The sequence below is a fragment of the Lathyrus oleraceus genome, chromosome 6 (genome assembly GCF_024323335.1).
Source record: "Lathyrus oleraceus cultivar Zhongwan6 chromosome 6, CAAS_Psat_ZW6_1.0, whole genome shotgun sequence".
NCBI classification, from domain to species: Eukaryota; Viridiplantae; Streptophyta; class Magnoliopsida; order Fabales; family Fabaceae; genus Lathyrus; species Lathyrus oleraceus.
Genome location: NC_066584.1, coordinates 43,956,031 through 43,968,943, shown reverse-complemented (window position 1 = coordinate 43,968,943; position 12,913 = coordinate 43,956,031). Strand labels below are relative to the sequence as shown.

The 12,913-nt window shown below is 33.6% G+C and overlaps 1 non-coding gene and 1 pseudogene across 1 annotated transcript; one reads left to right on the top strand and one right to left on the bottom strand.

Moving 5' to 3' along the window:
* Positions 1-3,102: 3,102 nt before the first annotated feature.
* On the bottom strand, positions 3,103-6,278 carry LOC127093912 (uncharacterized; annotated as a pseudogene).
* Positions 4,951-5,024, top strand: TRNAT-AGU (transfer RNA threonine (anticodon AGU)). Its single transcript has one exon. It is a non-coding gene; the product is annotated as a tRNA-Thr (tRNA).
* Positions 6,279-12,913: the final 6,635 nt, after the last annotated feature.

The window sequence follows — 12,913 nt, the reverse complement described above, 5'->3', positions numbered from 1 at the left end:
ACTCATTTATTCTTTGATTCATTCTGTCTTTTAATCGTATTAATGCAAAAAATACAACAACTATCAGATGCATGGTTTCGTAAGTGGCTCTGATACCACTGTAGGAGAAGAGCGATCCAAAATGCAACGAAATTTAAAATTTCTCCTTTAGTGATCCTTACGAATGGGCATGATCAGTGATATAATCGTTACCTCTTGTGGCGATCATAACCTTTGATGCAGATCTACGGAGCGATCACGAACGTTGAACGATGACAATGCCTCTACTCAGTCCACGCGAACGGATTCCTTCAATCTCAGTGCTAGCTGCTACGAATGAAGGCTTTGAGTGAGAGAGACAGAGAGAAACAAAATTGCAACTGCACAAATGCATCTACACAAGGGTTCTATTTATAGAACCACTTGTGTGGGCTGCAAGCTAAAAGGCCCACTCAAGTGTATGTGGCCCATATCTTATAATATGCCAAAATCACTTAAGCGTGTGGTACCTTACCATATTTCGTATTCTACTTAAGTACATCGTACCTTACAATGTTCTACAATTCACTTAAGTGCACCATACATTACGATATTCCTTAGCTACTCTATCTCTCATCAATCTGTCCTTTTGTGTGTGACCTTGTAGGTTTTCGTGGCATTGACAATTATATTAAATCACGTATTTAACATAATAAACAGTGAGCGATATCTAGCAACACATCACTGCTACCCAAGACACGAAAAATGTCATGTGATCTGACAAATCCTTTTGTGATAATAGTTATGTGTACAATTACCCTTTTGCCATTATGTCTATATTGAACACAAGGCATAGACCATGTCATCCTTGTCCAGTTCAATATTGGGCCCATAGACATTTATCCTGTTATGCAGAATGGGCAAATTCCATCTAGGTCACTCATGTCCCTTAGCATGCTTCGTGGAGTACCCATCAACTGTCTTTATGGTCATCCAGTTACGGACAATGTTTGATCAGCAATAAGGCACTCGACTCTACATCTAGGGTCCATAGTGGTTTCAGGTCGAAGGATGGTATACACCATTATCACCATGAGAATAACTTATGACACTTTGCATAACATTCTATATAGTATTCTCATAGTGGGTCAATCCAGTATAAATATTACTCTTAATATTCATACCTATGTTTAAGACTTGATAACTCCTTATCCATGATCCATGAGATGTGATCATCAGTCTATATACATAATATTCTTAATGCTTTAATGTTATCTCACTTCACAATAAAACTCGACTACGGATACTTTAAGAATAGTGTCCTTATGTTTAATGTGATCTCATGATTAAGTCACACTTGATACATTAAACGGACTATCTATCATAGGGACTTTATTAGACAAACATAATAAAGAAAAAGCCTTTTATTATTAATAAATAATTTGATACAAGTACCAAAAGTATTGGCCTCTAGAGCTTACACCAACATATACAATGTCAGGTCTAGTACAATCAATGACATTCCTAAGACTGACAATGATGCTCCCATATTCTATTTGTCTGATGATTTCACCAGTGTTCTTAAACAGTCTCATGCTTGGATCGTATTATGGACTCGTAGGTTTATAGTCAAACTAATTATATTTCTTTAAGATCTTTTCCATATAGCATGATTAATCTAAAGAAATTCCTTGCTCAGATCTCGTTATCTTGATACCAAGAATCAACTTGCTTCTCTGAGGTCTTTCATATTAAAGTTGTTGCACAATAATGATTTCACATCATTAACCGCCTGAATGTTTGATCCAAATATGAGTAAATCGTCTATATTGAGACATGTGATAATGCAAATGTGATACTGATATTTTTAATAAATTCATTTGTCACATTTATTCACTTTGTACACATTCTATATCATTAAGTTATCAAACTTTTCATGTCATTGCTTTGGAGCTTGTTTTAACATCCATTTTGGTGTACTATTAAGTTATAAATATTGGCTATTGAAATTAGTAGCCTAATGGATGTAACTTGAGTGAATGGAGAAAAGTGTCGAAAAATTTATATTATCTCTTTGTCGAAAACCTTTGGCTACAACGAGAGCCTTATACTTATCAATTATTCCATTAGGTTTTAGTTTCTTTTTCAGAATCCATTTACAACCGATTGGTTTGCAAATAGGAGGAAATTTTACTAAGTGCGAGGTCTTGTTAGATTCTAGAGAATATATCTTATCATTAATAGCTTCTTGTCACAAATCCGCATTCAGAGTTGACAAGAATTTTTGAAGATTTATTCGATCTTATTCAACATTATAAGACATATAATCGAGCCCATAGTCTTTAGTAACTCTTACTCTTTTACTTCGTCGAAGTTCTATTTCTACTTCATCATTGCTTTATGTGTTTCTTATCACAGGAATGTGACTCGATGTAGTGCCATCATTATTTCACGATTTGAAAGGAAATTTATCTTCATATAATTCAACATTATTTGTTTTTATGATCACTTTAACATTTAGGTCATAAAACCTATATGTCTTATTGTTTGTTGCATACCCAATGAATACACATTCATAGGCTCTACTAGCGAGTTTAACTCGCTTCAAATTCGTAATTATGATATAAGCCAGAAAGTCCCAAATTCTTTAAATAAGATAAGTTTGGTTGTCTTTTCTTTAATATCTTATAAGGATAGATTTATTTTTTGACTTGGGAATTCTATTTAGGATATAACAAACATTAAAAAAAAAATCCCCACTAGTGAGATGCAGCACCAGAATTCAACGTAATAGCAACAACTAGTTCAACAAGAGTTTTATTCTTTCGATCTGCTTTATCATTCATTTCAGGAGAATATGGTGCACTTATTTCATATACAATTCAATGTTGTTTATAAAATTCATTAAATAAATTAAAATCATATTTAGTTCTCCTATCATTATGAAGTCTCTTAATCTTGTTACTAAATTGAATTTTAATTTCATTCACAAAAATCTTAAACATAACAATTTCACAAAAATATCATCCTTAGTGATTGTGTACAAATCTACCCCAATAAACTGACTAAACCCTGCCTTTTTAAGAAGAAAAATAGAAACAAGATTATTTGCAATCTCTTAAGTATGCATGACAGCTTTCAAGATTAAAGTCTTTTCAAAAGTGGACTCTGCTCCATTTCACCAAAATCGACAACTTTAGTGGTGTAGACAACACCCAATGACACTTTCTTATTTTCAGCGCTCGCATATGTTTTGAACATAGCACAATCATAGTAGACATGACTAGAGGCACAAATGTTTATCCGCAAACCATTAGATCCACCAACCATGTTGATTTCAATTATCATAGCAACAAATTCTTTATCAGTCAAGTTTACTTGTGCATTAGAGCCACCTGCAGGTTTAGGCATGCTCTTACATCTCTTAGCCATATGACTTAACTTTCCATAATTAAAACAAATGAACACCAAAGCGTCATTTCTTTGAGATGATGGTTGTTGTCTTGCAATCAGAGCAGGTGGGGCCCTAGAGGAATTCTCATTCTTGATTCGGTTCACAATATTGCGGTTCTAATTCTTTAATCATTTGTCAAATGGCTTTAGAATACACCAAATTTATGTTTTGTCGTTTGAAACAATCATGACTGTTCTTTTTGATAATGTCTCTGAGATTCTTCTTCAGTTCGAAGGCGAAGAAACATACTCTCAATTAAAAATTCTTTTGTCTTGTAGTGAAGCAAATTTTTTAAGAACTTTCAAACTATGGGGCAATTTGTCAATAATAAAAACATTTTGAAATTGTTTGTCTAAACACATACTTTTTTTGATGATCTTATAACCAATATTCTGAATTTTGTAATATTGAGTCTCCACAAACCTTTCATTTATACCATCTGATACTTTAGGTAGTGGCTAATGACATACTTATTTGTTCCATCATCTTTAGTATCATATTTCTTTTGTAGAGCTTCCCATACATGTTTAGTAATCTCGCAACTACTATAGTAACTTTACAGATCATCACCGAGACCGTTCAGAATGTGGTTTTTGCAAAGATAATCATTATCTTTCCATATGGATATTTATTTTTTGAGTTATAAATCACCTACTTTAACTTTTACACCAGAGTCTAATTCAGACGAGTTAACAATTTTGTTTGATTTCACAATTTTGTTACCATTAGTTTGTTCGGTTGATCCAAAAAGAATAATAGAAATATCCTCAGTCAAAACGTGGGTAACCTAATTTAAGGTTAAGAATTTTTTTTTATTTTAGCTTACCAACGTTGAAAGTGAGAACCCTCAAACTTAAATGGTATGTCAAAGACATAGGTTGCAAAATTACCAATAACTTATTCGTTAGCCATGAAAGTTTTTCAAATGTCTTAAAATTGTTGATTTTGGATTTTGAAAATAGCCACAGAAGAATTTTTCGAGATGAGTCGCGAAACATTTTGCTCTCTTTAAGACGTTTTGTTGAACTGCCTAAAGTTATGCAAAGTAATTAGTGAACCACACCGTCTATAAGATAAAACAACATAGTTCTATAATGTAGGATTACTACTTGCATGATAGATAATTTATATAGAAATACACCCTCTAATGGTTCAAAAATCAGTCAAATATGACATAAATATTTCTCACAATATCTAATATATAGAAAAGTCATAATAATTTCTCAAACAATGAGAAATTCAAATAATTCTCAAAGAGAATTCAATAAGGGTCATTTGACCACTCAAAATAAATTCTCTATTAAGTTTAAATTCAATTAATTCACAAAAGAGAATTAAAAAATTAATACTTTATAATTTATCAACTCAAATGATAAGAAATTAAAATAATTCTCTATATAGAATTCAAGAAAGTGCTCAAAAAATTCAACGAGAAGAAAGAAACAGGGAGAAGCCGGTGCTTCGTCCATTCGAAAGACATACAATTATGATAATGAGAAAAGAAAAACTCAAATATTTAAAATATTTAAAATAAGAAAGCTTTCATAGCTCAGTTGGTTAGAGCACCCGTTTAGTAAGCGGGAGGTCATGAGTTCAACTCTCATTGAAAGCATTATAAACTTATTTGTATTTCTATTTTTTCATATTTTTTTCTTTGTTCTTTGATATTACTTTCTTTGATGTTATGGATTTAGTGATTATATAACATTCCAATTTAAAATAAAGGTCCATCAAACACTCAATCTATTGAAAACTTGTAAAATTTTATTACACGGGTTGGTAAAATCAAGCCCTTTTTTATTGATAATATAACAAACAATTATATACTTGAGAAATCAATATCTCTTTCCTATGTCCTAAAGAATTGAAGAAGATTCAAAACATTCTCATTCAAGTTACAATGATTTGATTGAGACAAGAGGAGAAGGAAGTAACTGAAAGTATGTTTTAATTTTTTCACCAAAACTAATTATGTATTTTGTGTCACCTCATCCATGCCAAGTACCATCTTGCATATTGTTCATCTCCATTGTTCTAGACTCCCGCGTCATATAAAAAAAAATACTAAGAAAGAGTACTTCAACTATATTATGCATAAACAGAATTTGGAAAATAACATGAGATAATGTACAACAGGGACAAACAAAATGGTAACCACAATCATCCAAGAAACTTTCACTATCATGAAATAAGTTCTAATATACCATTAGTTGGTGAAATTACAAATAAGAAATTCTTTGTTGAAGAAAAACAAAACACACATTGATGTTGAATTTATTTCTTATAAGTGTATGAAATAATCCTAAATACACACCAACAAAATGATGAGGAAAATATAAATATAGAGAAAGCAGTGATGTCTTGTGCAAGCATAGGCAATGAAGTTCACAAAAGCACCAATTGTAAGAATCGAGTAAATTGCTGCCTATAAAATAAAACAAAGAAACTTCAAATGTCACAACCAATATCTAAATCATCTTTTAATTTTCAATAAAAAATAAAATTATAGTATAACATCAAAAAAAAAAAGTTTAATTTTTATCACCATAATTTTTTATTTATGAAAAATGACCCATAAAATGGATGAAAATTGCTTACAAGGTGGATTCAATAGCGATGTGACGATGATCAAAGCAATAAAAATTTCACATTCCCACATCCTCAAAACCCCACCCAAATCCCCACTCTCTCTCTCTTCTTCTTCTTCTTCTTCTTCTTTCATCATGGTTCCTTGGTTTCCCCGTTTTCCTTTAGAAGCTTTCAAAGCCACATAGGAACACAATACATCAAAATCCAAAACTGCAACATTTTCTAGCAATTTCTCTTCCTCTTCTACCTTTCTCTATTATTTCTCAAAATCTCCCATTACAATCAAATCTCCCATTATAATTAAACTCTAACTCTGATAATTTAGGTAGTGGCTAATGACATATTTCTTTCTTCCAACTTCTTTCAGTATCATATTTTTTTTATAGAGCTTCCCATACATGTTTAGCAATCTCGTAGTTAATGTAGTAATCATCCGTGAGACCATTCAGAATGTGGTTTTTGAAAAGATAATCATTATCTTCTTAGATGGATATTTCTTTTCTTAGCTGTAAATCGTTTGCTTTAACTTTTGCAGGAAAGTCTAATTTAGACGAGTTAACAATTCCATATGATTTCACAATTTTGTTACCATTAGTTTGTTAGGTTGATCGAGAAGGAACAATATGAATGTCCTCAGTCAAAACATGGGCAACCTTATTTATGGTTAGCAAAAATTTCATGTTAGCTTGCCAATGTTGGAAGTGAGAACCCTCAAACTTAAATGGTATGTCAAAGACAGTAGCCGTAAAATTATCAATAACTTCTTTTATAGCCATGACAATTTTTCGAACGTCTTAAAATTGTTGTTTTTGGATTTTGAAAATAGCCACGTAATAAGTTATCGGGATAAGTCACATAATATTTCACTCTCTTTAAAATGTTTTGCGGTACTATCTAAAGTTATGCAAAGTAGTCAGTGAATCACATCACCTCCAGGATAAAACAACGAAGTTCTATATTGTATGATTACTACTTGCATAATAGATAATTTGCCTAGAAATACACACTTTAATGGTTCAAAAACCAATCAATTATGATATAAATATTACCCACTGTATATGATATATAAATTAGTCATAATAATTTCTCAAATGATGAGAAATTTAAATAATTCTCAAAGAGAATTCAATAACAGTCATTTGACCACTCAAAATAATTTCTCAAGTAAGTTGAAATTCTATTAATTCTCAAAAGAGATTAAAAAAATAAATACTTATAATTTCTCAACTCAAATGAGGAGAAATTAAAATGATTATCTATGGAGAATTCAAGAAAATGCTCGAAAAGTTCAACAAATAAAAAGAAACGGGAAGAAGTAGACGGTTCGACAATTCGAAAGACGGAGAATTATAAGAGTGGATAAAAAAAAACTCAAAATAAATTTTTAGTGTGTTTTGAAATAAAGCACGTGATTTGTTTATATAATGAAGTAATGAAGTCAAAGAATATTGTCTAAGCAATTGGAGACTTGAAGAATTTTTAAATTAATCCCTATATTAAAATAAGAACATAATATTCCAACAACACTTACGATCCCGATGGTTTCAGCATTATGTTATTATTTTAATACATGGATAAATTTAAAAATGATGTTTTATAAGGTTCTTGATATATGTAGATAACTATATACTTCTTTCTCATAAGTTATTTATAATAGAATTATCATATTTGAAGAACTAGTGTATTTCAAATGAGGAGAAATTAAAATAATTCTCTAAAGAGAATTCAACAAAGTACTCGGAAAATTAAAGGAGTAGAAAGAAAGGGGGAGAAGTTGGTGCTTCGATAATTCGAAAGACACATAATTATGAGAGTGATGAAAGAAAAATTCAAAATATGAAGCACATGCTTTCTTCATAAAGCGAAGTAAGCTAGCCAAAATATGTTATCTAAGCAATATGGAACTTGGGGAAAAAATTAATTCATCCCTATATTGGAATAATGAAATAATATTCCAACTAATCCCCCACTTTAATTTAAAAACATGATTCTAGAATTAACGTCAAATGTTTCTAAGCTTATGCATAAGCAGAGGTGTCTACGACTTGAACCTTTATGTATCAAGTAGGATTCCAATTCAACAAGAGTGACACAATTCTATTGAACTCTATCTCAGACATCAAATTTGCACACAACCTTTTCTTAAGGTGTATCCTAATAGCATGTGCTTTAGTGGCCATGTACGTGTCTCCTGCTTTAGTGAAGGATTTAGGAATTATGCCTCGAAATTCCATACGAACCGACCTAAGTTCCACCATCACATAAGTGAGTCTATCAAGAATACTCTTGTAGCCTAGATACTCCCTCGTATAATGTATAAATCTCATTAAGAGCTTATATGATCTCATTATCTTATCGCTTCGTGATTCATTCTTCTCTTATTTACTCTAGCATGATCACCTCATATTACTCACAACTTGTTATTACCCATTGAACCTATTTCTTACGATCTCCAATCATTTAGATCAGATTACCATCATGAGCAACTTATTTTCCTAAATGCATTAGTCCATCTTATTGGATGTATTATATATTTTCTCTCTATCTAATACTTTTGTCAAAGGATATGCTAAATTTTCATCAGTACATGCATGATCCACTATTACAGATCCTTTATAGATAAGTCTCTAACATTGTTGTGTTTCTTCTAATTTGACGTATTTTACCATTACAACAACGGATCTTAAGTTTTGCAATAGCCGTAATACTATCGCAGTGGATCAACACAATTGTCATAGGTTTTTCCCACAAAAGGATCTCAGCTAGCAAGCATCTTAACCAACTTGCTTCTTCACTAGCAGTCACTAATGCTATCATCTTAGACTCCATCATGGATTGAGACAAGATAGTTGGTTTCTTTGATTTCCAAGATACAACTCCTTAAACTATACTAAATATATAATCATTAGTTGCTTTAGAATCATCTGATAAAGTATTCTATTTTGCATCACAGTATCCTTGAAGTACAATAGGAAATCTCTGATAATGTAAGTCGGGATTTATGGTCCTTTTAAGGTAGACTTGATCAATAGCTGGTCAATGCTCATTACTCGGTCTACTAGTAAACTTGCACAATAATTCTATGACATATGCAATGTCGAGTCTAGTACAATTATTGGCATGCCTAAGACTGCCAATGATGCTCGCATATTCTATTTGTCGGACACTTTCACCATTGTTCTTAAACAATTTCATGCTTGGATCATATTGTATACTCGCAGGTTTATTGTCAAAGTAATTATATTTCTTTAAGATCTTTTCCACATAGTGTAATTGATCTAAAGAAATTCTTTGCTTCGATTTCGTGATCTTGATACCAAGAATCACGCCCGCTTCTTCGAGGTCTTTCATATCAAAGTTGTTGCATAACAATGATTCACATCATTAACCTCATGAATTTTTTATCCATATATGAGTATATCGTCTACATTGAGACATGTGATAGTGCACTTGTGATTTTGATATTTGTAATAAATGCATTGTCACTTTTATTCACTTTGTACCCATTCGATATTATTAAGTTATCAAACATTCATTCCATTTCTTTTTAGCTTGTTTTAACATCCATTTGGTGTACTATTAAGTTATAACTAATGACTATTGAAATTAGTACCCTAATAGATGTAACTCGAGTGACTGGTGAAAAGTATCAAAGAAATCTATATTATCTCTTTGCCAAAAACCTTTTGCTACAAGGCGAGCCTTATACTTAACAATTGTTCCATTAGGTTTTAGTTTATTTTTCAAAACCTATTTACAACCGATTGGTTTGCAACTAGGAGAAAATTCTACTAAGTGTCAGGTCTTGTTAGATTCCGAAGAATCTATCTCTTCATTAATAGCTTCTTGGCACAAATCCGGATCCATAGATGACAAGGCTTCTTGAAGATCTATTGGATATTATTCAACATTATAAGACATATAATCAGGCTCATAGTATTTAGAAACTTGTCATACCCCAAAATTTGCCCGTTAATTTTGCAAGACATTTTTTAAGGCACTCCAACTCATTACTCAAGGCATTGACCTTAAAGGAACAAAGACCCAGCTCACAGATGGCCAAATCTAGAAAATGGCCCAAACTGGCATGCTCGCTAGGCGAGCAGCTCCTTCGCCTAGCGAAGCTTGCGAATACCAGAAAATTCTGGGCTTCATTCTGAGCCCATTAGGTCACAAAAAGAGCATTATAAATACCACAACTTCAGTCGGAAAAACGGGGAACGAAAACGGGGATAGACGGACAGAAACCCTAACAGAAGCAACACAGTAAACCCTAGAGGCTAACCCAGAGAATTCAGAGCAACCCTAAAGGAAACCCTGAAGGAAACTCATCTGCACCAAGGTTACCTCCGCCCAACTCAATCCGACTTGCCAATTCAAGGTTGCAATTCATTTGCAAACAGGTTTGCATTACTATTACCGCTTTATGTTCTTAATTTGCATGTGGCATTATGATTGAATTTATAAAAATATCTTAAGTTTTGCATGTGGATTTAAGTATGCATGGATATCTTGAATGTTTAACCATGTAATCTCTGTAATGGATGCCATAGGGCGTGAAGCTTGCTGGAATCGTACTGTTCTAAAACCAGAACCCGCAGCCGCTCGCTAGCACATCGCTAAGCGAGCATGTAGCGAGCATTCGCTAATCCATCGCTAGGCGAGGCAGAAGCGAACGTGACAGTCGCTGTTTTTTTTCATTCTGATTCTTGCCTATCTGATCTGTTTTATTGTAATCATGCAGTATTTGCCTAACACTATTTCTGTTGTGGTGCCTTTTGTTGGGTGCAACTCTTGACCGCACCCTGATTTGGTATTCTGACCTGTTTGCTGAATTTTGTAAGGGTTCACATACTCCCGGAAAAGGTAGCTGGCTAAGGTATTCCACTTTATTTGTGGGATACCCTTGTGGAGATTCATCCTAATTACCTAATTGATTTTAATATGGAGATTCATCCTAATTACCTAATTGATTACAACTACCTAATTGATTGTAAAATATTGCCTTTGAATATGTGATCTTGGACCTCTCTTTGTTGCCTTACGATATTACGGTATTACGGTCATGTCCCGCGAATGTGGGGATACACTTAGCAAAGACCCTTCGATTAAATCATCATGTCCCTATAAAATAAATCATTGTCCCTCGGATATTGCCTGCGAATATATGATTTTGTCCCTCGATGACCCTTCGGTGTAGCCTACGGTTAAATGATGATCGTCCCTCCGAATGCTAAGGTATCCTTACAAATGTTGCCTTCAATGACCAAACGATGACCCTACAATGTCCCTTTACATCCAAAGGGATAAGACTACTTACTTCTCAATAGTAAGGACAGTTTTATCCTCATAAGGATAGGAAATGCCCATAAAGACCTTGGGTGGGTATAACTCTTAATTGCTGACTCACAACCTAAAACATTTTTCATACCTCACACTTTGCAAATCCTAGAAAATCACCACTTGGTATACATTCGCACTAGAATCATTGCCAAGTTATATTTTTCTAAACCGCTTTCAAAATTAAACGAGATAAATACTTTGTATACATTCGTACAAGAATCATTACAAAGTTAAACTCTCCTTTCAAAACATTTTTTAAGCAATTCACAAACACTTTTTCAGACAAACATAAGTGATCAAGCAATTAAGAGCCCATGGATAACCATGGATACAAAGGGTGTTAACACCTTCCCTTTGTATAATGTACCTCCGGAACCCAAAATCTAATTAAGGTCTTTCCTGTTCTTTTCCACCTTTCCTTATTGGATAAAAGAAAAGTCGGTGGCGACTCTTGCTATCCGCGACATTTGCTTTCCAAAGCAAAACACACAAAGTCAGTTCACCGTATGACAGGACTGGCGACTCTGCTGGGGACAATGAAAAAAAGAGGTTACCTTAAAAACAAGATCACTTATTCAAATTGTCTGATTTACTTTTAAGGGATCGCTTGGGTATCCTATGCTTGAGTGAAAGATCCTACACCCGGATCTAGTGTACCTTAGGTAAGTAGCAAGAGATCATCGCGACTATCCGGCGTATACTGGAATGGTTAAAATGATGGCTACGGTTAATGTGACACTTTGGATGTCCTGATGTTCCTCATGTTTACTTGAGGAAAAATTTGGCTTCCGCGTGGTGTCATCAAAGCATTAACCAGACCTTTAGAACCCTAATTGACTCATCCTAGCCATTAGAAAGTAGTGAGATAACTGACTTCGGTTCCGACTGGGGTTGGTTGAGACTCGATACTACACTCTTTGAGATTGGACTTTAGGGAAGCTTCGGTCAACCACTTGGTGTTGTACTGAAGTGGACTTAAAGGAAGGTCAATGATTTGAGATCCTTCTAGAACCCGGTTACTATTCTAGGACAGGTTGAACCAACCAAACTTCAGTGGGGAGGGTACTTACCTATGGAACTCATGCAAGCCTTAAAACCTAGGAATGATTGTTGTGTGACTTGTTTATGCTTGTTACTTATTTAACATCATAACATCATGACATCATAACATCATAACATCATAACATCATGGCATTGTACTAACCATTTCAAGGACTCTAAACATTGAAAACATAACATACATTGCATAGCATAACATAACATTGCATAACAGGTACTCTAAAGGCATCAATGTTCTCACGATCTTCCTATTGCAAACAGAAAAATGGACCTCGAACAAACTGTCAAAGATCTCCAGGCTCAGAATGCTCAATTCCAGGAGATGATCTTGAACTTATCCAAGGGGCAGGAGGAGCTAAAGGCTCTCTTGCTCGAGCAGAAGAAAGATAAGAAACCTGTGAGTTACATTAACCCGGGAAGAAGGCTTAAAGGACAGGCCGCAGGAGTCAAGATTAGAATTCCGAAGGATCAAGAAGAGGAGACAGAGAATGATTCAGAAGAGGAGAATGT